Here is a 7,873-nt window from a genome sequence, read left to right as displayed (position 1 = left end):
TAAATTTAGTCCAAGTTTCTTGTTTTTACAGAAGAGAAAAATGAGATCCATAGGGATTAAATGATATGGTCTCATGCACATGACTACTTATGGAAGAACCCAAACTAAAACTTAACTTTCCCATCCTATGTTATTTAGTTAATTTGAGGTTGTTGAGTGAGAGAGAGAGAGAGAGAGAGAGAGAGAGAGAGAGAGAGAGAGAATACGAAGAATGAAGAAATAGCTAAGAAGGGAGGGGAGGGGAAAAAAGTAAAACTGCGTTTCAAGGTTTTTGGCGCAGCTCTTTGCATTTCCCTGTGATGTTTACAAGCCATGTTTGCCAGGATGGGCGGCTCACTAGTTACAAAACCAAGGAACGCGTTCATCTTTGAAGCCACCTTTAGAGAGCACCTCCTATGTAATCACCTCCATCCCTTCATTATCAGCTCCATTTCACTGCCTCGGCCCTCAGATTCCTCCACAGAAACTAGAAACACTTCCCCTGGGCTGCAGTCTGAGAATCCCTGCCCACAGCGCAACTGCTCTCCTCTCTCCTACTACTACAAGTTCTACAGTAACAGTTCACACCTTCTTTCAATAATTACACACGAAACCATTCACATACTCATCTGATCAACTTCTCCAAATTTTAAGGTATATGCCTCCAACCTAGTGAACAAAACCCAAACAAGATCCTCATAGGGATGTACTTTATGTTCAAGCTCAGTAGCACCTATGCCACTCTTCTTTTTAATCCTGTTCATATTTATTAATGTGGCATTGATAAAAACAAGCAACTTGCATGGAGTTTAACTCTCCCAACAAGAACAGACCACTAATACTAGTATTTCAAGAAGAATACTGGGCTGGGGAGATAGCTTAGAGGCTTAAGCACCTGCCTGGCAAGCACAGGGTCCTGGGTCCAATCCCTGGTACCAAAAATAAAAAATAAAAATAAAAAAGATGAACACAGAAATCTATTCTCATTTTTACATATTTTTTAGGGTTTGGTTTACACAGTTTTTAAACAAATATCCATCTCTACAAAACAGACCTTTGTTCTGTAATGAAGGCACATTCTACCTGTGGCCCACCAATATTCATGACAGGAACTTGGAACAGCAAGTAATGTAACCCCACAAGACTGTAAACTTGTAACATGACTGTGTGATTATTGGTGATATTTTTCATGACTCCGTTTTGTGGTGCTCCAGGATGGACTGTGGTGATGATAGGACTCTGTTAGGGACACAATGCTAACTCAACTTCCTACACCCACCCCAGAGTTGAGTCAAAACCTCTATACCTTAGTTACTTTTCTCTCATTGCTGGGGCAAAATACCAGACACCCAAATTTAAGGAAGGAAAGGCTCATTTAGCTCAGTTTGTGGAAGTTTCAGCCCTTAATCAGCTGGCTCCCAGGTGGAGTGGCATGGCACAGTTCAAGGAGGGAACTGTGTCCTGTGCAGAGGACAGCAAAGCAACAAGAGCAAAACAGGAGTGGGAGGCAAACTGTGGGAGAGCAAATCTCTTTTCCTCCCTTATCTCGTAAGCTGCCTACCCACCCTAGGGTGGGTGTGGCACTCACAGGGTCTCCCTGCCTTCCTTCCTCTTGCATAGACTCAAGATGTTTACAAAGTGAGGACCCTGGCCAGCAAGATAGCTCAGCGGTCTAAAGTGCCTGCTTCGGCAAATGAGCAGGGACTGCGATTCGATTTCCGACTCCCCGTGCCGGGCCAGCCCCACCCTCAGGGTGTACTGAGCCCGCCTCCCCCCCACCCCCGCAAAAAAAAGTGGTGTCAATGTTTGGGCTGGCCAAATAGCTCAGCAGATTGAAGCTCCTGCTTAGCAGATGCAGCAGCCAGGGTTCTATTCCTACTAGGCTGTGTCAGCCCTGCCCCCAGGGCGTGCTGAAACAGTGACTGAGACTGGATGTGTTGGTTCAGGCCTGTAATCCCAGCACTTGGAGGCTAAAACAGGAGTATCACTAGGAGTTCGATCTACATAGTGAGACCCTGTAGACCCTTACCAAAAAAATACAAAAAACAAAGTGAGGACCCTGGTGAGTTACTTATTAACCTTCTAAACTTCTCAAGATGACACACTGAACAACACCCAAAGGCATAAGGGCATGTTCTTTTTGCCCAGGATATAGAACCGCTGAGTGACTTAGTGAAGTTTCTCAAGTTGACACCATGTATCACCCATTACACTTTGTGCAGTTGCATACATTTGTGTGATTTGGTGAGTGAAATGCTACCAATGGTTGAATTTCAAGCCACCTGTGTGTGTGTGTGTGTGTGTGTGTGTGTGTGTGTGTGTGCCTGTGAAGACAAGAATTTATTGTTATAAAGCACACATGTAAGTTTTCTTATGTAATTAACTTGTGCTTGTGTTATTTGATAAATAATTTAATGAACTAGAAGTTCTTTAGGACTAATAGAGAACTATAAACATAGATCTAATACTTTTTTGCTCATACTATTATAATTACATATGCAACATCCTTAATGGTAAAAAATAAATAAATACCTGCCTATTGATTATTCTTCAAAATACTGTATATGAAGTTGCAGTCATTTCATCTCAATAAATTCTTGTTTATGTCTTGCCCCCAGAAAAATATTACTTGCTTCACCATCATTTCTTATTCATGTCGTTTTTTGGCAGAACTTACATTTGTAAAACACTGTATTTTCAAGGCCAAAGCAGAGAGTATAATTAGAATCAAACATTTCTGACAAGAACCTGGAGACCTCACCAAGAATTGCGACCATTTCCATCAAATCAGATACCTATGCATTAGTTTTACAAAAACAAGGTCAAATACTCTGCTAGTTTTATGTGTATGTTGCCTGCTTTTAAAAAAAAATAGTGTTAGAAATATCTTTAAAAGAAATTTTGTTAGTTATGTACAATTAACTATATTATATATTTTGTATGTGGTCCAAGGTAATTCCTCTTCAGTCAGTGCTGCCCAAGAAAGCCTAAGGGTTGGACACCCAAGCTTTAATTGGTACGTAGCTTCAGTTTAGGAAGATAAAAATGTTCTGAAAATCAACAGCGATGTGACTATACTTAGCACCACTAAATTATTAGGTATATGTTACAGCTATTAACAAAAAAGTTCATGAGTATGGTTTAATAAATGATAGAAGGATATTTTAGGAGAAAGGCAAACACAGACTGAAAATACTGTACATGGAGGAAGAGGAATTAAAATGTTCCCATGTTATTAAAAATTAATGAATCCTAAAGGGACAGACAGCTCTGTTCTGGAGTTACTTGATTAGTCCACTGCTTCGTGGCAGGAAGCATTGATCCGTTGCTTCAAAACTAGATTACTTGAACTATTTTTGAACTAGAAAAGTAATATTTGTTCTTTTCTTCTTCAGATACATTAATAAAATATAGGTCACCTTCCTCCCTGGACACTTATACTCAAGGGTAACTATTAGTGTGTTTCATAGTTGCTCTTCTGGAAATTGTAAATACCTATTTATATATACATATTTTTTATAAACCTGACTCATTTGTGCTCTTCTACAATCTGCATTTTCACTTTATAATATGTCTTGGAAGTCTTTCCATATTGTCACCTTTTTGAAAAAGCTATATACTGTTCAGTTGTATGCATGTATATTACTTACCTACTTACCTACATAAAAGCCTTGTGAATACTGGGGGGAAAGATCTTGAAACTAAGTAAAATATACCATAAACAACATTGATAATAATGATACAATTTGTGACTAAATAAAGTATTCCATGCCAGGTTTCTTTCTCCAAGCTGCAATAAATACATGATGTGGAACATCCATTCTTGAAATCTGTGCTGAGTATTTTCTATATCAATTTGAAGTCAAAGAAGCAATTTAGTGGGGAGACTATAAGTACCCAAATAACAGGGCCAAAGGCATTATAGCTTGGAATATTTTTCTGACCTACAAGGGTGGAAATACCAGAATTGGAAAACATATGAAAGTCTTGAAAAGCTGAGCACAGGGTACAAAACATCTATGAAGAAGTGAAAAGTATAATCAAAATATTTTCATGGAACTACCTAAGGAAGAGAAACAATGAAATCTCATTTTTGCCTTCTAACATTCTTTTTTGAAAGTCCAATAAAGCTCTAAGAAGAAAGGATGTTTCTGAGTGATGCATATTTAAAAATTCAGCTAAATTTCATAATACTTTAATAAAGTAAATATAAATATATATTTAACACTCTATCTATCTTTCCATCCATCCAAGTGTTTAGCTCATCCTGAAGCAATTAATCTTTCAATTAAGGTTAGCAGTATATATTGAGAGTTTCCAAATTTACAAAATCCATGTTTGGTGGGTAATTAGCACCAACCCTTTTTATAAGAAATGGCAGTAGTTGTTATTTACAAGTTGGGTGGCATGTTAACAATATTCATTCATTAGAAGTAGTGTGAAGTGAAATCAGCAGAAATAATAGTAACAAACTCCAGAAAGGCCCTCTTTTCATATAGCAGTGAGAATGACAGAGTCATGGCGTAGGGGTGGCGATTGGCCAAATCCTGGGTCTGAAACCTGTCAGACCTCAAAAGCTGAATTTGTGCTTCTCCTAAGACAGCTTTGGACTTAAAAATGACCTTGCTAAAAACCAGGACTCTTCACTTGGTCCTATCATTGTCCGATCAACAATCAGAAAGAAAGTAAATTTTGACCTTCATTTTTTTTGTAACTCTGAGCTCTGCCTACAAACATGTCTCTCTTGTAGTCCTTAACCTATCTTGCTTATCGCATCTGGCTTTAAGATTGAGGATATCAGGCTAAGAGATTTATGGAGACATTCAGCTGTATACAAAAGTCTCCAGTCATTGCTTTAAACCAGTGATCACCTATCTGGATTCCAGTAAAACCAGAGCCCAACATGACTGAAACCACTACAAGCAGAGATAAGCATTTAATGAAAACCCACCCACCCTCAAGCCATTGGGTTTCCAGAGCTACAAAATCAGTGCTGAGATGATGACGGGCCTGACTCTGACCCTCCTCAGCTAATCTTCAAGACCAGCCTCCTGTGTTTCTGGGTGGAGCAGTCTAATCACTTTTTATTGAGGTAGGAAGGTAGGGCTGAGGTGAAGCAGACAACCAACAGGGCAAACTATGTCAGAAGTCATCAAAACAGCTAACCACTTTAGAAAGATGTTTCCTTAATGGAGAAGACATGTACAAAACCCTGGACCCAGAATGGCTCCAGGCTTCAGGCTCCAAGCACAGTACATAGACTAATCAAAAAGTGATACTCTCTGTTAATATGGTCTTTCACATGTACTGATTTACATATATGTTAAAGTATCCCTGAATCCCTGGGATGAACCCTACTTGCTCATAGTGTGTGGTCTTCATGATGACTTGATGTATTCTGCTAGCCAGTATCTTACTGAGGGTTTTTGCACCTATATTCATTAGGCATTTTGACCTGTAATTCTCATTTTTGGTCAGATCCTTCTCTGTTGTTTTTTGTTTGTTTATTTGTTTGTTTCATTTTATGTATTTGGTGTAGGTTCTCACTATGCTGCTTGGACTCATAGTGATTCTCCTGTTTTCAGCCTCCCCAGCACTGGGATTACAGGCATGCACCACCAAACCCGGATTCTGTCTCAGGTTCAGTGTGCCCTGGGGGTGGGGCCGGTGTGGCATGCTGGACCTGGGATCAAACCCTGGTCCCTGTGCTTGCCAAAGCAGGCACTTAGTCTGCTGAGCTATCTTACTGTCCCTCTGGTTTTGGTATCAGGGCAATTCTTGCTTTCAGGAATGAATTTGGGAGTATTGTTTTCCTTTCAATTGTATTAAAACCTTTGAGAAATAGTGGCATTAGGTCTTCTCTAAATTTCTTGTAGAATTCAGCAGTGAATCCATCAGAGCCTGGGCTTCTCCTTGTTGGCAAGTTTTTAATTACATCTTGGTTTTCATTGACTAATATTGAATTATTTAAAATTTTTTATCTTCTTGATTCCACTTTTGTAATTCTGCAGGCAGTGTGGTGATGTCATCCTTTTCATTACTAATTGCACATATTTGAGTCCTTTCTTTGCCTTTTTTTTTTTTTTTTTTTTTTTTTTGAGAAGCTTGGCTAAGGGTTTGTCAATTTTATTTGATCTTTCAAAGAACAAACTCTTAATTCACTGATTCTCTGTTTCTTATTCCATGGCATTAATTTCTGGTCTGATTTTTATAATTTATTCCTTTGTCTGAGCTTTGGCCTTGACTTTCTCTTCTTTTTCTACAAGTTAGAGATTCAGCCTTAGGTTATTTATTTGACCTTGCTCTGTTTTTCTGATATGGAAATCCACTGTTATACATTTCTTTTGTAGGACTGCTTTCATTATGTCTTATAAATTCTGGAATATTGTATTGACATTACCATATAAGTGTTAGAAGCTGTCATATTTCTTAAGTTCATTTCTGACCTATTGGTTGTTCAGGGGGATGTTACTTATTTATTTAATTTTTTTTTTTTGAAGGAAGGGAAGGTTTATTTAGCTCACAGTTACTGGAGGTTTCAATCCATATTCAGCTGAGTCCAAGGCAGAGCAGCTCAAAACAGAGGGCAACCTTTCCTGGCCAAGGCAAGGAGCAAGAGGTGCAGGGAAAGGTAGCAGCAGCTCAAGCAGCTAAGCTTCTCTTCCCTCCTAACATCAAAATGCAAATGACTTGCCCCAGGGCAGGTGCAGCATCCACACCCACAGTCATCAATCACAAACTCCAGAAGCTGCCCCATGACTGCATGAGGTTTTGGGGGGACACCCATACACAAACCATAACATTTTGCCCCTGGACCCCCAAAGACTCATGCACATCCCTTAATGCAAAAGCCATTCTAGTCCATCTCTAAGAGTTGTCAAAGTCCCAACAGTTTCAGCATTGCTGAAAATTCCAAGTCCCATGTCTCCTCCAAGATCCAAGGCAAACTCCTAGCTGTGAGCCCCTGTACAAAAGTTAAACACTTGCAACCTTCAAAGGCACAAGATAAACACTGCCATTCCAAAAGGTACACACAACAGGACACCAAGCATTGGGACCAACACAAGTCCAAAATCCAGCAGGATAAACATTAAGTCCTGCAGTCCCATGTGGGACATCCAAAGCAATCTGTGATGAGTTGTGAGCTCCAAAGGTCTTACATGGCTTCTCCCCTACAGCACTCATGGTGGTAGCTCCCATGGCATCTCTCTTAGGCCGGCTTTGCTCTCTCCTCGCAGTTTCCCTGAGATGATCCACGTTCTGGATTTTTCAAACTTTTGGGGTTTCCACTGAATAGGTTTCTCAGTCACAGCTTTATACATTGCCCTTCCAGGGGCACACTGCCTGACCTCCTAGGCCTTCTTCTGAAATCGAGGTGGAAGCCTTCTTAACCTCAGAACTCCTGCATTCTGAATGCACCTAAAACCAAAGCTTCATGGATGACACCAAGGTCTGCCGTCAGCTGGAGCAGTAGCCAGGTTTTCCTCTCTCTTAGCTGTAGGGTTTGAGAGCCTGGATCATTGAGCACTCTGCTCCTGATTCCTGGGAATGAATTCTCTGTGCTGGCGTGATTTTGAAACCTGGTCCAGCCACTGCCACCATTCTGGAGCACGGGGATCAGCTGGATGTTATTTATTTTCCATGAGTTTATGAAGTTCTTGTAGTTTCTTTGGCCACTGGTTTCCAATTGCACCGTGCTATTGTCTGATAATATGCATGGGATAATTTCAATTCCTTTGCATTTACTTAAGCATGTACTATGAGCTAGTATGTGGTCTGTTTTAGCGCAACTGAGAAAAATGTGCTTCCTGATGTTGTGACCTAGAACACTCAGTAGACACTCTGCTGTAGACATCTATTAAAATGTAAAAAAAAAAAAAAAAAAAAGTCTTAA

Source organism: Octodon degus, unplaced genomic scaffold, assembly GCF_000260255.1.
Source record: "Octodon degus isolate 3935 unplaced genomic scaffold, OctDeg1.0 scaffold00010, whole genome shotgun sequence".
Taxonomy (NCBI): domain Eukaryota; kingdom Metazoa; phylum Chordata; class Mammalia; order Rodentia; family Octodontidae; genus Octodon; species Octodon degus.
The sequence above is the reverse complement of the archived record's forward strand: the minus strand, read 5'-3'. Positions refer to the sequence as shown.